Source organism: Zootoca vivipara, chromosome 6 (genome assembly GCF_965207765.1).
Source record: "Zootoca vivipara chromosome 6, rZooViv2.hap1.1, whole genome shotgun sequence".
NCBI classification, from domain to species: domain Eukaryota; kingdom Metazoa; phylum Chordata; class Lepidosauria; order Squamata; family Lacertidae; genus Zootoca; species Zootoca vivipara.
Genome location: NC_142589.1, coordinates 1,812,842 through 1,830,869, shown reverse-complemented (window position 1 = coordinate 1,830,869; position 18,028 = coordinate 1,812,842). Strand labels below are relative to the sequence as shown.

General features: G+C 45.1%; 1 protein-coding gene across 27 annotated transcripts in view; it reads left to right on the top strand.

The window, feature by feature from the left end:
• The window catches only part of ZMAT4 (zinc finger matrin-type 4), a 186,995-nt gene that overhangs the window by 16,422 nt on the left and 152,545 nt on the right, over positions 1-18,028 (top strand). For 5 of the 27 annotated variants that reach the window (XM_088671413.1, XM_088671410.1, XM_088671409.1 and 2 more), the window contains exons 2-3: positions 2,846-2,929; positions 3,651-3,858. The exons of 21 other annotated variants lie outside the window; for them this stretch is intronic. The gene's annotated coding sequence lies outside the window, so the exon portion shown is untranslated. The remainder of the gene's footprint in view (positions 1-2,845; positions 2,930-3,650; positions 3,859-18,028) is intronic. One more of the 27 variants, XM_088671417.1, reaches the window with a different exon arrangement.

Below are 18,028 nucleotides of genomic sequence, written 5' to 3'. Positions count from 1 at the left end.
TGGGGTGGGGAGTGTGTGTGTGTGTGTGTGTGTGTGTGTGTGTGTGTGTGCAGTCTCTGCGTCCAATCCCTGTGTCCCTGGGGCACATGCTCAGTAGCGCGGAAAACGGGACACAGGGAATCTGGATGCAGAGACACTTGCACTTTATTATATAGGATAGCAATAACAAAGGAAATAAATTCCTTGCTCTGCTGAGCTTGTGACTTCCCTCCATCCCTTCAACAGGTTTTTGTTTTCAAGTCTTTATATCACACTTTAAATCCTCAACTTCTGACCTTTGTTTTAAGAAAGTTTTAAGTATTTTCAGGTTTTTCATTGCAGGCTTTATTTCAATCTCACGTGTCTTCAGATTTTTACAATAATTATTCATATACTCAATAAATTCACTCCAGTCTCTTTGAAATTTTTGGTCGTCTTGGTTCCAGATTCTACCGGTCAGCTTGGCTAATTCTGCATAGTCCATCATCTTTGTCTCCCACTCCTCAATCATTGGTAATTCCTGCATTTCCTCCCTTGGGCTAATAAAGTGCTTGCCTTCTGTTGTGGCATACATATATAGTCTTTGATCTATCTTTGCAATTTCTTCTCCCATCAAACCCAGCAAAAATGCTTCTGGTTTTTGGGGGAAGGTATATCTAAACATATTTTTAAACTTACTGTAGATCAATTCCCCAAATACTTTTACTTTATTGCAAGTCCACCACATATGGTAAAAATCTCAGTCTTTCTCTTTACATTTCCAACATATGGTAGTTTGTTCCTCATCCTATACATTTTGGCCAACTTCACCGCTGTCAAATACCACCTGTACATCATTTTCATTACATTCTCTTTTAAGGCCATGCACGCAGTAAATTTTAAGTTTTCATTCCACAATTTTGACCAAGATTCAAACTCAATATTATACCCAAAGACAATAGCCCATTTTATCATAACTTCTTTGATCTCTTCATCTGTTGTATACCATTCTAACAACAAGCTGTACATTTTTGATAACAATTTTACTTTGCTCTCCAACAATTCAATTTGGAATCTCGATTTTTTTATTTTCAAAACCTATGTTTCTTTTGTCTACGTTAAATATATCATTTACTTGATGATATTGTAACCAACCCGTAAGTTCTTCCTCTGTTTGGTCATATGGTTTCAGGTTTAAACCTTTATCGGTGTCCACCATAGGTAGCCCAGCTTCCCTCCATGTTCAATTTTTTGACACACAATACCTCTGTTGGTGAAAGCCACTATGGTGTTTTCCGTTCTAACAGATTTTTATATCTGTCCCATACTTCATAAATCGACTTTCTTATCACATGGTTTAGGAACCCTTTATGAACTTTTACTTTGTCATACCAAAGATAAGAATGCCACCCAAATCTGTTGTCATACCCTTCTAAGTCTAGTAAATCCATATTTTCCAAAGTTATCCACTCCTTCAACCAACACAGGCGGACGCCTCGTAGTAAAGTTTCAAATCTGGCATTGAGAATCCACCTCTTTCCTTTTTATCTATTAGAGGTTTAAATTTTATCCTTGATTTTTTTTTCTTGCCAGATGAACCTCGATAATATCTTTTTGCCATTCCTTAAATTGTCCTGTCCCTTTAATTACTGGAATCATTTGGAATAAAAACAAGATCTTGGGTAATACATTCATTTTTATAGCAGATATTCTACCACACAATGACAAGTTTAGTCTATTCCATATTTCTAAGCACCTTCAAATGTGGACTGAACAGAAGGGCTTCGGAGTGGCCAGCTGATGTGGAGCCACACTTTCCTCTCTCTCTAGGAAAAGGAGGCACCCTCCCAGCACAGCTTGCCTCCCCACAGGACACCTGTCATGGGGGTGCCTGGTTCTACCCTCTTGTGCCTTCAGAATCATGCACCTGGGGTTGCTGTCCCCACAGCCCCAGTCACACCATGCCAGTGGTGTCTTGGGCATTGACACGCTGCTGACAGCATTCAAAAGCATATCCTAGAAAAATAAACATTTCCCTGCAGCACAAATTGCTGCAGAAATCTAGAGAACTGAATTTAGATTGGGGTGTGTGAGAGAGAGATATTGAGAGGTTAAGGTGTGTGTGTGTGTGTGTGTGTGTGTGTGTGTGTGTGTGCATCTGAGAGAGAGAGAGAGAGAGAGAGAGAGAGAGAGAGAGAGAGAGAGAGAGAGAGAATATGAATATATCTGTTCTCTTCTTCAGTGCTCTGCAGCCTCCTTGGCTGCCTGGTTTTCCTGATCTGAGAAAGCCCCACAGGAGGAGTAACTTAATAATGTCTTTCCCTGGGCTTCAATTGATGCATGGACACCCAGGGAGGCTGCAGAGGATTGAACATTGGTGAGACCATTTGTAGACTGAACGACACTCACAAATTGCCCTTGGTTGCTTCACAAGTAAGATAAGTGTATTGAAAAGCCCTGGGCATAGTGGGCTTAGTCCTGGGCTTAGTCTGCCTTGCAAGCAGAAAGTCCCATATTCATTCCCTGGCATCTCCAGGGAAGGTTGGGAGAGACTCCTGCCTGAAATCCTGTAGAGCTGCTGTCAGCCAGTGAACTCAGTACTGAGCTAGATGAACCAATGGTCTGACTTGGTATAAGGCAGCTAATTTCCGTCCCCACCTATGAGATTGTCAGACCATTTTCTCTTCCCTTGTTAATTTTCAGGTGCAAATTTCCTCCCATCAACTGATGGTAGAAAAACAACAATTTTTATTTTTTTGCACAGCTCTAGTTCTAATATCCCTATTCCTTATGAAGAGAAGGACCCAAGTTGAAAGAGAGGAGCGTGGATGTATCTGAGTGACAAATGATTGAGCTTGCACTAAAATGCAATTTTATTTCTTTTTAGCCAACATTTCAATGAGATTCAGCACAAGAATCCCTACGGCCTTCCTCTGGTGAGGAAAGAGTTAAGTCAGTCACTGGAAAGCAGGCATGTGTCCCTCTTATTGATCATGCTGGTTGTTCTGGGTCAGGGCTGGATGCATGGGGGAGGGGAGGGTCAGCAGAGGAAATGAAGGGAGGGATCAGCAGCCACTCAGCCAAAGCTGGTCCCAGGGAGCATCAGTGAAGTACAACTGGGTGATTGTAGAAGTGAAGCTTGAAATGCTCGCTTGCTCTTTTTTGACGGTGAACACTGCAAGCACAGTTCAAGCAGGGCCCTGTGGCCACAAATGTACAGGGAGGATTTTTACGGTTCAAGAGCAACTGGACCATTCAAGCTACCCACATGTGGCATTCTCGTTTTTGAAAGAAATTGTGAGTGAGGGGGAGCTGAGTGCTGGATCAAACTCATAACAGGCCACTAAGGAAGAAGAATAAAAACCAGACCAGGCTAAAGAGCAGGCCAGGAGGTCCTCCCTCCCTCCCTCCCTCCCTCCCTCCCATCTCTTTCTGTGAGCTGTGTCTGCATGGCATGGGGTCCCTTGAGAATGAGCAGAAGGCGCTGACCTTTTCAAGCCTGTGGGTACATTCAGATTTTTGAGCTAGTGTCAGGGGAAACCATCCACTCTGGTCACTTCCCAGAATGATAATTTTAACCTGTCCCATATTTCCAAGCTTCTTTTTATCTCCTTCCAAATAGGTATATACAGGTATAAAGATTTATGTTCTTTGCCGATATCCAGATTCCTATATATTTGATTCTTTTACAGATTGTCAGTCCTGTAAATTGTTGTAAAGTGGAACCTCGTGTTACGGACGGGATCCATTCCGGAGGCCCATCCGTAACACAGCTGAAGTGCTGTGTCTACACGTGATTTAGCGCAAGCGGCGAAACCCAGAACTAACCCGTTCCAGTACTTCCGGGTTGCCGCAGGACGCAACACAAAAACACGTAACCTGAAGCGGACACAACATGAGGTATGGCTGTAGTTTTCTTCTATCCTCCTCTCTTATATTTTTGACTAACATTTTGTTTTCTTCTTCTTCTTCTCTGCAACTAACCCAAATTCTGTAATCTTCTCTGTCACTATGGGCACACTTTCTTCTGGGGTTTCCGTTGTTATAGTCAGGTTGTCGGCAAAGGCTTTAACTCTGAAGGTCTTGTTTCCAACAACCCCTTAAGTTCTTTTCTTTTCTTTTCTGATGTTCGTGTTCAGAATTTCCAACACCAAAATAAATAACAGTGGGGATAAAGGACACCCCTGTCTTGTACCTCTCTTAATATTACAGTTTTCCATTAGATTGTTATTTATAACTAGTTTAGCTCTTTGTTGCAAATATATTGCATTTATACCTTTATAAAAAAAAATCTCCCGCTCCTATCATCTCCAGTGTTTTTTCATAAACCTCCAGGAGACATTGTCAAATGCCTACTTAATTGTAGTTTTCCAGCAAACCCAAACACACCAGTCACTCTGGAAATGACAACCCCAGGACTTTATGTGCATGAGAAGGTGTCATGAGCAAAAAGCCTCAGGACATGTTCTTTCCAAGGGTGTCTAATGTTCAGACAAAGGGCTCAAGTGATCTGAGAAGCTACACACTCTTGTGTCCTTGGCACCTGGCTGCTGAAACAGGAACATTCAAAGTGCCAGGAAGGGAGAGAGGGAGGGAGCAGTTCAGCTTAAATTCTGAGCCAGAGAAGAATGCATCTCGATTTGCGATGCAGCTGATCCAGTGAGCTGCAAGTCTTTACATTCTGTTACTATTCACAATTATTTCCCTCCGCTTTGCAATGTTAAAATGCAATGTTAGAATAAAGAGCATTTGGAAATGGGTAGAACGGGGATGGGGAACCTCAATCCCAAGGACCAAAGAGTAAGAAATAGTAAGGAATTAGTAAGGAATTCTCTGTAAAGGAAGTCCATATGAAGTCCTGTGTGACTCAGACTTGCCTGAACATGGATGGACTTTCACACGCTTGTGGACTTGTCTGCGTGGGATGGCAAGCTATGATGGAGCCCATGTGGGAAGCCTTTCAGGGGCTGATCTGCTCCTCTGAGCTTCCAGTCGCCGGTGTATGCTCTGTTTATCTAAGCCAGAGTATCAGACCACAGGAGATGCTGAAAATAAATAAACAAACAAACAAATAAAACAATTGCTTAAATGCTGTGAGTCATATTTGATCCCAAAATGCTTTCTCCACATCTGAGCTCATTGCCACCTTTCATCATTCTGCCTCCTGGGTTTCCAAGTTGATTTTGATGAGGACTGGCAGGGATGGGTTATGCAGAGCACTTGGGGCTATGAGTCCTGTTGAAGCAAGCAAGAAAGGATTCGGCTCCACTTGTTTTGAAGTATTTGGGGGATGCACCAGATGATAAAAACAAGGAGGTTCTACTTCTCGAAAAATAAAGCCCTTCCTCTGGACAATAACTGCGCTGAAATTTTATAGGCAGGAGACATGGCCCCAACTGATTTTGTATTTCTCACTTAAATGTGCTTTCCCAGCATCTCTGTTGAAGATGCTTTTCATGCAACTTCCATGCAACATAGGAGGCTGAGCACCTCCTATGGACTGGCTGGCAGCAAGTGATGCTGTGCTGGGAGACAACCCAAGCACACTGAAAACCTTCTGATACCCGGCAGCAAGGATCCAAACATTTGGGCAAAGCTCTCACAAGATTATTTATGCTGCTGTTTGTGCAAAACCTTGGTTGCCACAGCAACAGATACATTATGGGATGACTGTATCTAAATGGGGCAGGAAGGAGCTGGAGGAAGGGAAGCATTTCTGACTTGATACCATGTTTGCTTAGGACTCGCTTCATTTGCAGTGGAATCCTGAGCAAGTCAGAAGTAATTTCCCATGAACTCACTCTGATTAGAATCCATAGGCTCAGCCAGATGCCCTTTCCATGCTATTGTAGAGTTCCTGTTCATTTGAATTGGGGACCTGTGAAATGCAGGTGAGGTTCAGAAGTGGGGAACTGATGTCTGCCCAGTTGTTGCTGAGTTGCTGGATTACAATTCACATCATCCCTGACAATTGGCAGTGCTGCCTGGAGCTGATGGGAGCTGGAATCCAACATCATCTGCAGGGCAACAGGTTCATCATCACTGCTGCTGTTTGTGCCCCATAATTGTGTGTGTGTGTGTGTGTGTGTGTGAGAGAGAGAGAGAGAGAGAGAGAGAGAGAGAGAGAGAGAGAGAGAGAGAGAGAGAGAGAGAGAGAGAGAGAGATTTGGCTCAGACACTAAAAATATCTGCTTCCAAGCTGTTATCCAGTACAGCTTTCTGCAACCTGCTTTCCTCCAGATGTTCTGAACTATTTGCTCCCATTGGCTCCAGGGGCTGATGGGAGTTGTCATCCAAAACATCTGGAGGGAACCAGGTTGGGAAGGCTGATGTAGAACATTGTATCAGATGAACATTGCATCTGGGATGTTAACATCATGTAAACAATTCTGTATTCCTTTTATTTTATTTTCTGCCAAGGTGGTATGGTACTGTTCTGTAAGGTTAAGGCTGCCATTTCTAGCAACAGAACTCACAATGCACCTTCCAATAAAAGGCCAAGAGGAACATGACATGCGTGGCAACATGGATGTAGAATCCATACCTCTGCAAACAGCCTCCATGGGTCCTGCAAGCATCAGAGTGAATACGTTCTCTCCTTTAATGCTGCCCTGCAGTCTCTGGCATTAAGTCCAGCACCTCCCAGCTCTGAGACTCCTCTTCTGGAGATGCAGTAGAAAACTATCAGTAACCAACCAGCCTCCTCCTACTCCAGCTTCCTTCTAACCTGGCCAAGGTTCCTTTCTCCTTATGTGGCATCATGTCTCCTCCAGAATCATAACTTCTCTCCTTCCTGTTTTCTTAACTGTTTGCAATGGTGCAAGAAGAAGGATGGATATTCATAGAATCATAGAATTGTAGAGTTGGAAGGGACCACAAGGGTCATCAAGTCTAACCACCTGTAATGCAGGAATTTTTATACCCAGCATGGTGCTAGAGCACACAACTCTGAGATTAAGAGTCTCGTGCTCTACTGACTGAGCTATTTGCTAGGTTAGCAGGGGGCTGGGTATCTTACTTCCCATTGCAGCCCTGGGCTTGGGATAGAGAGGAGAGAGTGAGAGCAGGGTGGAGTTTTCAACTTTGACAATGCTCACTTTCCATTTGACCATGCCTTCCTCTGGCATATGGCCCTAACATGTTGACCAGTAGGAATAATGTTGGTTTCAGTTGACCAGTTGGCCAGTTTTAATGTATAGGTCCTGGCCTGTAAACCCCCATGTGGTCTTCGTTCAGGGTGTCCCAAGGAGTAGTTTCTCCCATTTGAACATTTTTGCATACTCAGGTTTCTGCCTCATACGTTCATTTGCTTAATATGGCAACACTTTAGAACTCCCTTCCTGTTGACATCAGACAGGAGCATTCGCTGTATTCTTTTCGACACCTGCTTAAAACATTTTTGTTTAGGCAAGCCTGGCCAGCCACGTACATGTTGGTATGTTATAATTTCTTTTTAGTTTACTGCTGGTTTTAAATGCTGTCCAAATTATGTAACTACTTTTTTAATGTTTATATTGATAATTTTCATTTCTTTCAAACTGCTCAGAGGTTTCACTGCAATCAAGTGACATATATTTTTTGTTAAATAAATAAATAAATACTACTAAAAAGGTCCTTTTCCACATTCACTAGCTTCCCATGTGTTTCTGGGTGCAATTTGAAATTGAAGTTTTAATCTGTAAATCCCAGGACAGCTTGGGACCCCAGGACTCCCCATATGTCAGAGGCTATTTTAGGATAGCATGACTGGCGCACTCACACTGGGTCCCACACTGCAGGGGGGTGCCAAACGCCTTTCACAACCTCAGGTAGTGGCACCTCCTGGCTCACCTTAACATTCCAAGGGTCCACTTTCAAACCACCTGCCGTCAACAGGTGGCCAATGCAGGGAACTTGTTTCAGTCTCAACTTAGCCTTATCTTGATGCAACTTGATGTTTCCCTCTCTGCACCACTCTGCACCACCCTTGGGCTCTTGCAGCTCCCTCTACCATAATTAGGATATTACCTGCAATTATCTTCAGTCCTGGGATATTTTCTGTCTCTTGATTCAATCTGCTTTGAAATACTTTGGCGGGGGGGGGGGGCTGGGCTGATGTTCATTGGCATTTGTAGCCAGAGCAATTTACCAGGCGGTTTCTGTATAATGATCAAGCTCTTCATTCAAACTGTGCTGTTCTCTCCTGGAGCAGTTATGCCCTTGGCTTGAAGGCTCCCCAGTTCCTTCCTCCATGGTTCTGCCAAGCACTACAGGCACCCTCGATGGGGGAGGGGGGATCTTTAATGGCTCGATCCACCTCAAGCTTGAGTTTCCTGGCCAAATGTCCTTCCCCTTTAACATGTGTAACAGGGACAACTCAGAATGGCTTCCCATGTTGACATGTTGGTCCTCATTGTTTCCTCCTCCCTCTTTGTTATTGTTTGCAAGAATAAAATGTGATATTGTTCACTTGCAACACCCCCCGGCCCCCAAAGAAAAGACCACGAAGAAGGGAAAGAGGCCTCAATGGGCCTTAAAAGTGCCCATCTACAGTGAGAAACTGGACAGCAGATGAGGAGGCAAACTGGCCACACTCTCCCACGATGGTGAACGTATCATGTTTATTTACATTATATTACTTTTCTATTTCTAAATGTGCATCTATCCATAAAAATTAATATATGAAAATACTGTGCTTCAATTGTAGCACTTCTTTCTAAATGTGCATCTCTATATAAAAATTAGCATAGGAAAAAGAAAAGCATTCCCCAATGTCTCCAGCGTTTTCTCTGTTGTCTATGCTACAGAACGGATCTGCTCACCGGATTGTACTTTAGGCAAGATGTTCTCCTGTTTGTTGCACCTGAGTCAATGTCATGGCTTGAGCTCCTGTGCTTCCTAGCAGTGCTCTGTGGACATTCCCCTTAATAATGATGAACTGTAGGCAATGGAGTTTACTGTTCTTCGGACTGAGAATTTTAAGCCTGTGCTTCACGACACATTTCACAGGTTCTCTGTTCAATATTTGTTTCTCCATCAACTAGAGCTAATGGCAGCACATTACAGCTGGCTCCACAATTCTGTTGAAAATGACCTGGGATAGGTTTCTTTGGTCCCTGAATCCCCTCCTATGTGGGCATTGTGCTCTCTTGATGCCAGAGCGAGGCTGAAGACATCCTTACACGCACCCTTTGGACTTCTCCCTTCCATCCTTCCTGGCTCTCCCGGCCAGCCCACAAGGTCTCTTCTGGTTCCTGCACAGTCTTGGGAAGTGATCAGGTTTGCCACACCCTGAGCCCTTCTCTCCGCCTGCTGGGCACGTTTCTCTTTTCTCTTTGCGTTGCTTCCCACAGTATATGCGCCATGTGCTAGGCAGTCATCAGTGTGGCTCTCTGCATGCTCATGGTGAAAACCTAGCTGGCGTCAGATTGCATGCGCCTGCACCATGTGTGTGGCGTCTGGTGCCCTCCTGAGCCTCACTTGAGAAGCTTCTGCTGCTCTGCCAATCTTCAAACAATGGCTCTTGCAATGGTCTGCCACTGAGATCCTGATCTATGGTCCCTCAGACAATTCTGTCTCTGATGAGAGAGTCTCAAGTACAGGTTGCTGCCGATGTCCTCAGTGCCCTGGCATAAGCACACATGAAAAAAGGGACGCCCTATTCCATCATCATCTTTGTTGTTGTTTTTGATACCCTGCTTATCTGAATGGGATGCCCCAGCCACTACGGGAAGCTTCCAACATCTATAAAACACAATAAAACATTAAACATTTTTAAAAAAATCTTCCCTATACTGTACAGGGCTGCCTTCAGTTGTCTTCTGAAGGTTGTATAGTTACTTATCTCCTTGGCTCAGGGGTTGCAAAACTCCATACCCTCCAACATTTCTCCAATGAAAATAGGGATGGCCTTAGGAAAAGTGGGACATTCCAGGATCAAATCAGAAACTGGGATGGCTTCCGTAAATCCAGGACTGACCCTGGAAAATAGGGACCTTTGGAAAGTCTGCATAAGCAGTCCTGTTGCCTCATAAAAGAAAGCTTGTAGCATTCCCAGCCATCGTTTTGTCCGCCCCTTGAATAGCTGTTTCAGAGTGCAAAGAGCACTAAGCTCTGTGGCTCTGCTCTGTGTCTGACCTTCTCCTCCTGCTTGACATCCTCACTGGAAGGGCTGTGGGCCAGTAAAGCCAGCGTCCCCTGCCTGAGCCAGTGTTGCTTTGAGAGGCATTTGGAGATGACCAACAGAGTCATTTTCAGGCCTTTTTCTGCAAAGTTTTACACATGAATGTGTTTTTATGTAGTCACAGTGCCGGTGATTCTTTGTCCTGTTGATTTTATGCTGCCGATATTGCTTTTTTACAATTTCAAATTGTTATTGTGTTGAGAGGACAGCGCTGCCAGCGGGACTGGAGGAGGTGGGCAGTGGCGGCTGAAGGGTGGCCACACCCCTTTCTTGCCCTGCTTTGCACTCTCCTTTTCCCCCTGCCTGCAAGAAGTTCTTGAACACGGATCATGTCTCTTGCTTGCTTGGATGAAGGATGAAGAGAGAATGCAGGAAAAGGCCTATGGCGCAAAGGCAGGATTTGCATCCACTGCCCCATCCACATTTGCCTCTGGCCCCCACCTACCTCTGTCACGTGTCCCCCAGACAGCTGCTGCAAAAGAAATGTGGCCCTAGAGCTGAGAAAGGTTCTCCATCCCTGCTTCTGCATGAAATAGCTGCTTATGAGGGTCCATAAACATGGCTTCTTCTAAGGCCTCTTCCTGCTTTGGCAGGCCATTCCTTTGCTTAAACTGGGCCCATGGAGGAGAGTAGGAAAGGGCTGGTTTGGTTTTTGTTGTTCAGTTTTTATCCAGCCTTCTGCAACGCTATGCCCTGCAAATGTCTTGGACTGCAGTTGTAGTCCCAAACAGCTGGAGAATCTCAAGCGGGGGAAGTCTGCTTTTAATCTGACTCTGCAGGAGACATTCTTGGAGACTTGCGGGGGCCTGGAGTCAGTGGGGGAAGCACAATGTGGCCTGGTGGGGGTGGCTCTGGCTCTTTCCATGCCGCTTGCAGCTGGGGCATCTTTCCACTTTATCCCCGTAGGCTTTGTCACGACTCCCATTGACTCATATCTGTGTAATGCAATGCAATGACATCTCACCCCTTTAATAACAAAATGTGATTGTGAGAGGAAAAACAGCCACATATATTCTGGGTTATTAATGAGGCAGGTGAGGACTCTGCTTCGGGTGGCAGAAGACCCCCCTGGCCTTCCTGTGGGTGCCCTGTCACCTTTGCCAGCAGCAGAGAAGCGCCGCCACCATTCGCACCCATTTTGGGCGATTTTGTGGCCATGTTGTGCACCACAGGTTGGGGGGGGGAGCCTTCTCCACTCCGGTTATGCTTGCTGGTTTCCTGTGGGTGCCCAGTTGGCCCCTGTGAGAACAGCACTGATACAGGTGGTCCTTTGGTCTGTGGTGCAGGGGTTGGATTGATGGACTAGGACCTGGGAGAGACTAGGGCTCCAATCCCCTTTCAGCCAGGAACCTCACTGGGTGACCTTGGGCCACTAACTCATGCTCAGCCCAACCTATCTCACAGGGCTGTTGCGTGGCTAAAATGGGGGAGAAGAGAGCTGTGCCTGCCACCTCAAGTTCCTTGGAGGGAAGGTGGGAGAGAAATGTAATAAATAAGAGAGACCCATCTGTCTGATCCAGTAGCACTGGGCAGCCATTGCCATTGCAGCACCTTCTAGGTGGACTACAACTCCCATGATTTTTGGAGGGCACCATGGCACTTGTGCATGTGCAGAAAATGTTTGTGTCTTCACTTGCTTCTGATCTAGAAGACTTGCAAATGCCTAATGTAGACATTTTCGGCTCCCATGCACTTGGGCCGGTGTGGATTGTACTGACCATGATGTGGAGTTGGGTGGCCATCACCATCCCACTTTGCCCACTTTGCTGCTTCTCTTGGAGACTGGCTGCTTCACTGGGTGGGGCTTATGAGTTGTGCAAGTTAGATTGGCCTAGCTGGAGAGTTCAGTGACTGCATCTCTACTTTGCATGTAGCGGTGTCAGAGAATCATAGAGTTGGAAGTGACCACAAGGGACATCCAGTCCAACCCCCTGCCAAGCAGGAAACACCTTCAAAGCATTCTTGACATATGCCTGTCAAGTCTCCAATTAAATACCTCCAAAGAAGGAGACTCCACCACACTCCTTGGCAGCAAATTCCACTGCCAAACAGCTCTTACTGTCAGGAAATTCTTCCTAATGTTTAGGTGGAATCTTCTTTCTTGTAGTTTGAATCCATTGCTCCGTGTCCGCTTCTCTGGAGCAGCAGAAAACAACCTTTCTCCCTCCTCTATATGACATCCTTTGATATATTTGAACATGGCTATCATATCACCCCTTAACCTTCTCTTCTCCAGGCTAAACATATCCAGCTCCCTAAGCCGTTCCTCATAAATTCTCCAAATTTTAATTTACATTTGAATCTGGGATCTTGTGACACCTTGAATCCTGGCTCCAGAACTATCTCTCCATTTTATATGCCCATCAGATTCCATGAATTAACGGGTGGTTTTTGTCTCCCCATCCCAAATCATAACATAACAACGTAGTGTACGTCATTTTGACATTGTGGCTCCCAAATGACATCTCTGACCTCTACTTGACCTTGGGCTCATCCCCACTTCTGCTTGTCCCAGACCTAGAAAGCAGGGCTCACAACGGATTTCTAAGGGCTCTGGGCTCTGCCTCTTGAAAACCTGATATTTATTGCTAAATTGGAGAAAAATCAGTTGTTTTCCTGGAAGAAAGCAGTAGCACAAGCAGCAGCGTGGATGAGCTCCAAGTCTTTAACTATGAAAAGGCCCATTCTCCCAATAAAGGGGAATAAGTGAGGCTTAGCTAGAAAAATAGTTTTGCAATCCTCTACTTGAGCAATATAGATTAAAATAGGCACTGCTTGAACATGATTCCATAAGCACTCATCTTATTATTTAAATTGGTATACCAGACCCTCCAAGTTCCCGTATTTTCCAGGGACAGTCCTGGATATAAAGAAACTATCCAGGCTTCTGATTTAATCCAGGAACGTCCCACTTTTCTTTAGGACATCTCTATTTTCGGAGAAATGTTGGAGGATGTGGTATACCACTCTTCATCCGAAAATCACAGGAGGGTTCACAACATAAATGGGGAGCCACCACAGAAAGACCTGTTTTTGTGTTGCCACCTTCTGGACTTCTCATAGGGCACACAAAGAAGGGCCTCAGATGGACATTGCGGGTCTGAGGAGAGGCGGTCCTGAGCTGTTTAAGGCTTTAGAGGCCAAAACTGGTACTTTGAATTGGGCCTGGAAACTAATTGACAACCAGTGCAGTTGAGCCAGGATCGGTGCAAAATGCTCAAACCGTATTGTCTTGTGAGCAATCTAGCCACCAAATTATGCACCAGTAAGTGTAATGAAGATGTCTAAATGAACATGAAGAATAGCACAATAACAATTTATAATCTGTTGCATGGTGATGCTGGGGAGAGAGGCAAAATCTGTTTTCACATGTGGCATGGGACCAGGGGGAGAATTTGGGCAGCAAGTTTGGGATTCACACATCCCATTTTTTTATTTTTTTTTGTAGAAGGTCCCATGTGCAAACCCCAGCACATGGCAGGTGATGGGAAAGACCCACTGCCAGTCGGAACAGGTAATATGGGCTAGATGCTAAAGTAGTCTGAATGGATATAAGGCCGCTCAATTTCTCCATATTCTGCCATTACTTTTCATTAGAAGGAACAATGAGCTACATAAGGCACTGGAGCCCCTCCGCAGACCTCTGAACACCCAGTTTTGAAGATTTCGCTTGGTCTTCCTTGCACACTTTGTATCTGTCAGACCTCGGACAACCAGTTAATGGGAACTACAGGGGAGAAGAGTGCTGAGCCTTCAGATGCTGCTCAGAGGCTTCCCAGAAGAGGCATCTGGTTAGTTACTGTGAGAACAGGATGTTGGGCTAGATGGAGCATTGCTCTGATTCAGGAAGGCTTTCCCACAAGGGTTAGAAACTTGGCAATTTTTAAAAATGAAAGCCGAAATTTTCAGGATGCTGAATCCTGAAGCCAATACCAAAGCTTTTCTGCAGTCAAATGGAATCACAAGACAGTCATGGTCCTGCACTGAGGTGTTCAGAATGCAGGCCACCAATCCGTTTTTTCTTTTTCTTTTGTTGTCAACCCTAACTGTTGCCAGAAACCACACACTTCTGAGAAATGATTAATCTTGCCAATACCCCCCCCCCCAAAAAAAATCCTGTCTAATTTACCATCAGGGCTGCTGAACCATCAAACAGGGAAGTTACAGATTAGAGAAAAGTGGAGTGTAGCAGGTCTATTCCAGCAAGTTCTTAACAGTGAGGACAAACAAATAATAAACCAACTTGAGTGAAATGACAGAAGCAAACAAAACAGCCATTGTCCACAGCAGAGGGGCAGGGAAGAGAACCAGGGAGGTGGAGAGGGAGAGAAATATTCAGGACTTGCTAAGCTCTAAAGTGCTTTGTGCTCAACTGGATGGTCAAAGTCCAGCTGGCAAGAAGAAGAGTGGCTGTGCATTAATGCTCCAACTCCCTGGAAGGGAGCAGAGCTCATCGCCACTCCATGCCTCACTTATTGCATTCCTTATCACCTGCTGAGTACGACAAGGTTGTACGACAAGGAGTACGACAAGGTTGTATATTGTCTCCCTGCTTATTTAACTTATATGCAGAATTCATCATGCGAAAGGCTGGACTAGATGAATCCCAAGCCGGAATTAAGATTGCCGGAAGAAATATCAACAACCTCAGATATGCAGATGACACAACCTTGATGGCAGAAAGCGAGGAGGAATTAAAGAACCTTTTAATGAGGGTGAAAGAGGAGAGCGCAAAATATGGTCTGAAGCTCAACATCAAAAAAACCAAGATCATGGCCACTGGTCCCATCACCTCCTGGCAAATAGAAGGGGAAGAAATGGAGGCAGTGAGAGATTTTACTTTCTTGGGCTCCTTGATCACTGCAGATGGTGACAGCAGTCACGAAATTAAAAGACGCCTGCTTCTTGGGAGAAAAGCAATGACAAACCTAGACAGCATCTTAAAAAGCAGAGACATCACCTTGCCTACAAAGGTCCGTATAGTTAAAGCTATGGTTTTCCCAGTAGTGATGTATGGAAGTGAGAGCTGGACCATAAAGAAGGCTGATCGTCGAAGAATTGATGCTTTTGAATTATGGTGCTGGAGGAGACTCTTGAGAGTCCCATGGACTGCTAGAAGATCAAACCTATCCATTCTTAAGGAAATCAGCCCTGAGTGCTCCCTGGAAGGACAGATCGTGAAGCTGAGGCTCCAATACTTTGGCCACCTCATGAGAAGAGAAGAATCCTTGGAAAAGACCCTGATGTTGGGAAAGATGGAGGGCACTAGGAGAAGGGGACGACAGAGGACGAGATGGTTGGACAGTATTCTCGAAGCTACGAACATGAGTTTGACCAAACTGCGGGAGGCAGTGCAAGACAGGAGTGCCTGGCGTGCTATGGTCCATGGGGTCACGAAGAGTCGGACACGACTAAACGACTAAACAACAACAACATCACCTGCTGAATGTACAGGCGGGGCGTTGGAACAGAGGGATTTTTTTTAAGCATCTGGAAGAGGAGTGGCAGAGAGTGGGAGGATGTTGAGCAACCTCCTTTTGTCATTGCAGCAGCTGCCAATCTGCTTGGTCACTGCAGAGGACCTTATGGAATCCTTCCAGGCCACCTGGAGGCAAGCATCCCCACTGACCACAGAGGCAATAATAATAATAATAATAATAATAATAATAATAATAATAATAATAATAATAAATAATGGATGCACTGCAGTGATCAATGCAGATCTTCATCTTTACACCCTTCAGCTAGATCTACTGTTTTCTGTGCACAGACATGGGCAAATGATTGGCATGCACCACTATTTTCTTTCAGAGGGACTTAAGTTGTGTTTGCCTTGAAGTTCCATTCTGTGTTTTCCGTGTTCCTAAATGCTTGGCTTCAGAGCACATAAAACAACTCCTCTTGGAGGTTCTTCCTGCTCAGCTTCCACAGAGTGAGCCTAGGAGCCAATCCTCAGGGGCTGATTCACCTCCTTTCATTCTAATGGTCTCCAACAGACTTAGGGCTCAGGCAAACTTCTGTTTGCCACACCGCTTTCCCTCAGAAAAACTCATGGTTTAGTGCTGAATTGAAACAAATGGCAATTGGGTTTTCGGCCGGCTGCCATTTGTTCTGATTTTGTGATAAAGAGAGGGCTTTCTGGGGGGAAGAGGCAGGGCAAAAAGGCAAACAAACACTTGGATCCATGCCTAGAAAGCACAGGACAAGCAGGAAATTGGTCAGACCCATGCTTCCTAGGCACGAGGCAAACAGAAATGTCACTTTCATGTTGATGAGGCAGCTCAAGGAAGCTGGAGACAGAGCCCTTGTGACCCAAGGCTGAACCTGGATTGAACCTGGGGCTGTTGTTGTATCCCCAGATGTCCTTTAGCACTAGAGAAATGTGTCTTGTTCTGAGCCAAACCATGAGTCCATCCATTCTATCCATTTGTCTACATTGACTGGCTTCTGCAGGCTTTCAAATAGGAGTTGATCTCAGCCCCACCAGAAGATGCAGGGGGTTGAACACGGGACATTTGGCATGCAAAACTATGGCTTCTCCCACCACTCCTACAGACCCCCTGCATGTAGGGAGAAATTTGTTGCTGAATTGTAAATGTAGGGAGGCTTTAATGACTTTAACTGACAAGCTGGAACGTGTCCAGAAGAGGGCAACCAAAATGGTCAAAGGCCTGGAAACAATGCCTTATGAGGAACGGCTTAGGGAGCTGGGTATGTTTAGCCTGGAGAAGAGAAGGTTAAGGGGTGATATGCTAGCCATGTTCAAATATATAAAAGGATGTCATATTGAGGAGGGAGAAAGGTTGTTTTCTGCTGCTCCAGAGAAGCGGACACGGAGCAATGGATTCAAACTACAGTACAAGAAAGAAGATTCCACCTAAACATTAAGAAGAACTTCCTAACAGTAAGAGCTGTTCGACAGTGGAATTTGCTGCCAAGAAGTGTGGTGGAGTCTCCTTCTTTGGAGGTCTTTAAGCAGAGGCTTGACAGGCATATGTCAAGAATGCTTTGAAGGTGTTTCCTGCTTGCAGAAAGTGAGGAGGAATTAAAGAACCTTTTAATGAGAGTGAAAGAGGAGAGGGCAAAATATGGTCTGAAGCTCAACATCAAAAAAACCAAGATCATGGCCACTGGTCCCATCACCTCCTGGCAAATAGAAGGGGAAGAAATGGAGGCAGTGAGAGATTTTACCTTCTTGGGCTCCTTGATCACTGCAGATGGTGACAGCAGTCACGAAATTAAAAGACGCCTGCTTCTTGGGAGAAAAGCAATGACAAACCTAGACAGCATCTTAAAAAGCAGAGACATCACCTTGCCTACAAAGGTCCATATAGTTAAAGCTATGGTTTTCCCAGTAGTGATGTATGGAAGTGAGAGCTGGACCATAAAGAAGGCTGATCGCCGAAGAATTGATGCTTTTGAATTATGGTGCTGGAGGAGACTCTTGAGAGTCCCATGGACTGCAAGAAGATCAAACCTCTCCATTCTGAAGGAAATCAGCCCTGAGTGCTCACTGGAAGGACAGATCGTGAAGCTGAGGCTCCAATACTTTGGCCACCTCATGAGAAGAGAAGACTCCCTGGAAAAGACCCTGATGTTGGGAAAGATTGAGGGCACTAGGAGAAGGGGACGACAGAGGATGAGATGGTTGGACAGTGTTGTTGAAGCTACGAACATGAGTTTGACCAAACTCCGGGAGGCAGTGCAAGACAGGAGTGCCTGGCGTGCTATGGTCCATGGGGTCACGAAGAGTCGGACATGACTAAACGACTAAACAACAACAACAACTTCTTACCCTACAGCATATAATTTTCCTTCCAAAGATATCCTAAAATTTAAGTACTGCAATACTTTTCTAAATAAACTCAAAACTTCTTCCAATCTTCTTCCACCGTCTCTTCCTTCTGG